General features: G+C 33.6%; 1 non-coding gene across 1 annotated transcript; it reads left to right on the top strand.

Moving 5' to 3' along the window:
• The first annotated feature begins 518 nt into the window (after positions 1–518).
• On the top strand, positions 519–680 carry LOC111723534. Its single transcript, XR_002772058.1, has one exon. It is a non-coding gene; the product is annotated as a U1 spliceosomal RNA (small nuclear RNA).
• Positions 681–3,497: the final 2,817 nt, after the last annotated feature.

Below are 3,497 nucleotides of genomic sequence, written 5' to 3'. Positions count from 1 at the left end.
GGCCAAAAAAGCCTAAATAAAATATTTACCATCTTCCCATGTACAGTAAAAGTCTGGAAACTCCTGATCTAGGAAAAGAAGAAACATTATATTGAGGGGAGCAATATTAAGACAGAGCTCTCAAAAAAATAATGCTGATAAGAAGTCAAAAGAACAAATTCTTCAAGGTGCTAAAGAGGAAAAAAAAAGGTCAAACTAGCTCTGAGATTTTAATCCATTGCCACTTATCAGATCTGACGTAGTGGAGTGCATAGATGCCAACCCCATAGACCTTGGTAATTACTGCTAGGAAGATGAAATTAAACAGTGACACACACAGAACTTCTACTTGCTTGGTGGAAGGTGTTCAAATGCCATTGGGTGTAGTTGTAGTATATGATATTTAAGGGCCTTTCCAACCTTCAGGTCATAGTTGAACAGTATCAATAAATAGCACTGTGTATCAGTTTGGTGACTTTATTCTCATTATTGTGAAGAGTCTTGTGCCTCTCTACATAAGATGAAGTAGGAGTCAAGAGTAACACCTGGCAGGTGACATACCATGATCACGAAGGTGGTTTTCCCAGGGCAAGGCTTATCTATTGCACTCTTGATGTGCTGACCCCTGCAATATCCCCAGATGTGGGAAACTTGACTGCATAATTTGTGGTAGTAGGGGACTGTGTTTACTGTTTCCCCTGGTTTTTTTTTTTTTTTTTAAAGGAACAGAAGGGATCAGGACAGATTTATGTACAAGGCTGGTCCGAAGAGCAGAGCAGACTGAGAAGATAAGAAATTCAAACAGGTTCTTTTACTGGGTGTCAATCAAAATTATTATCCTTAGGCTCTAATTTTCATAGGTTTTCACGATGACTTGAAGTTTTTATTATAAGAGTGGGACAATTCCATAGATCCTTGTGGAAAGCTATTAAGATTTTACTAAATATCAAATGAGTTTCTGGACTTGTCTAATAAACTTTAAGAGTTTTCTATTCTTCAAGCTAAGAGATAGGAAACATTATGTTTTGTGGCAATTCTGTAGGCATTTTATTTATAAAAGAAAACTAACAATGAAAGAATGTCTGCAAAAATTCCTAGAAATTGTCAGACTATGGACATGTTTTTGTTTCTAATAATATACAGAAGTATAGCTTAAAGATTCCCTCTTTAAGATAATTTTATCAGCAACAATGACTGAATTACAAAGGAATAGATAAAGATAAATGCTCTTATTGAAACACTTGAGGGCTATTTGATAGACCTACCCAGAGAAGGAAAATGCATTCTGGCAAAAGAGATATGATTGACATGGACCTGCCAGGTTTTTTTTCCCCTGAAAAGTTAATGTTTTTCTTTGAATGAGAAATCCTAATTTTGCATGTTGATTAAATTAGAATCTACACAAAAAGAAATTGTTGTCATGATTTATTTTTACCTGTTCTGGTTTATTTATATTTTCTTTTTGCATTTATACTTGAATACATGTAGGGAAAATGAGCCCTAAAACTTTGGAAGTAATCGGAGTCTCACCCCTTAAGTCAAAGATTCATTTAGGGTCCTCTGTAGTCAAAACAGCTAAATTAGAACAATCACGTTTTTTCACTGATTTTACTACTTTCTCTATTGTTCCCACCTTCTTTTCAAGCATCACACACTTTAATTGACAAACTGTGCAATTCACCCATTTAAAGTAGCTTTTGGTATATTCATAGAGTTGTGCATTCATCACCATAATACATCGTAGAATATTTTCAGTGCTCCAAAAAGAAACCCATACCTTTTAGATATTATCTCCCATATTTCCAGGATTTCAGCTGTAGAAAGCCACTAATCTATTTTCTGTCTCTATTCTTATTCCTATTCTGAACACTTCATATAAATGGAAGTATACAGTAGATGGTCTTTTGTGACTGGTTCTTTTCACTTAGATAATGTTTTTGAGGCTCATCTATGTTGTAGCATGTATAAGTACTTAATTATGTAAGTTACCAAAATTATTCCATTACATGGATGTACCACCAGTTGTTAGAGATTTGGAAAGTTTCCACTTGGCTATCATCAATATGCTGCTATGAACATTTGTATATAAGTTATTATAAGGAATGATGTTTTTATTTCTCCTGGGTATAAATCTAGTGATGGAATTACTGAGCCATACAATAAGACTCTTTAACTTTTTGAGGACGTGCCAGATTATTTTCCAAACTGGCTATACCATTTTATATCACTCCAGAAATGTATGGGGGTTTCAATTTTTCTTCATTCTTGCTAATACTTGTTTTTCATAATTTTTAAAATTGTTTCTGGTTAATTGAGGGTACAAAAAATTAGATCACAGTGTTTGCAGTTGTTAGGTAAAATCCCTCTTATAATATGTCCCACCCCTAAGAGGTGTCCTATACACCCTCACATGGTGCCCATAAAGTGGGAGCACACCCATCCCCCTCCCACCTCTCCCTCCATGCTCCTTCATTCTCTGGCCCCCCAACTTGAATTTATTTGAATTTTTCTTTTATGTGGGCATGTATTAGATCATCTATTGGCTTTATATTAGAATTGAATACACTGGATCCTTGTTTCTCCATTCTCGTGATACTTTACTAAGAAGAATGTGTTTCAACTCCATCCAGGTTAATAAAAACAGTGTAAAATCTGCATATTTTTAAATGGCTGAATACTCACTAATGCTTGTTATCATCTGTCTCCTGAAAGTCTTAGTGAGGCTATAGACTTCCTAATGGGTATGAAGTACTATCTCATTATGGTTTTGATTTACAGTTCTCTGATGGTTAATGATGTTGAGCATCTTTTCATATGTTTTTTAGCCATTTACATATCTTCTCTGATGAAATGTCTATTAAAATGTGTTTACTATTTAAAATTTGGATTGTCTTTCTATTATTGAGTATAATTATTCTTTATATTTTAGAGATATAAAATATCTCTAAAATATAAGATATAATATAAATATAAGATAAAATATAAGATATATCTAATATCTATATTGTCAGATATATAATTTTCAAAATTTCTTCTATTCTTTGGATTGCTTAAATCATAATATTGTACCAGGCTATTTTTCTCTCTACTCACTGATGTTTGCCCACAGGAATGGCCTAGTAATGTTTTGTCATGGTGGCTTTAACCATATAAAATTACAAACCTAATCATTTACATTTGCATTCAATTAAGTTGTTTCCTAGTGCAGAGTAGGAAAAAAAGTGCCTTTTACTGTTCATGGCTTTGATTTAATGTAGTTGATATTCTTTTAAAGGGCTTGAGTTTTAGTCTGCAGAATAGACCTTTTTAAGAACATTTACATGGATTAGAAAACATTTGAAAGTGAGGGTAAGTAAACTTTCCACAAAGAATAAGAAATCTTGTCAAGATTTTTATGAAAGCCAGAAGCTACCCAAAAAACTTCTGTGTGGTAAGCCGAAGGGAAAGACTATAGAAAACATGAAAAGAAAAGTACTCTGCAACTTAAGTAGCAATGATAATGGGCCACATGTGTAGCC

The sequence above is a fragment of the Otolemur garnettii genome, unplaced genomic scaffold, assembly GCF_000181295.1.
Source record: "Otolemur garnettii isolate 467f Iridium unplaced genomic scaffold, OtoGar3 scaffold00012, whole genome shotgun sequence".
NCBI classification, from domain to species: Eukaryota; Metazoa; Chordata; class Mammalia; order Primates; family Galagidae; genus Otolemur; species Otolemur garnettii.
The sequence above is the reverse complement of the archived record's forward strand: the minus strand, read 5'-3'. Positions and strand labels throughout refer to the sequence as shown.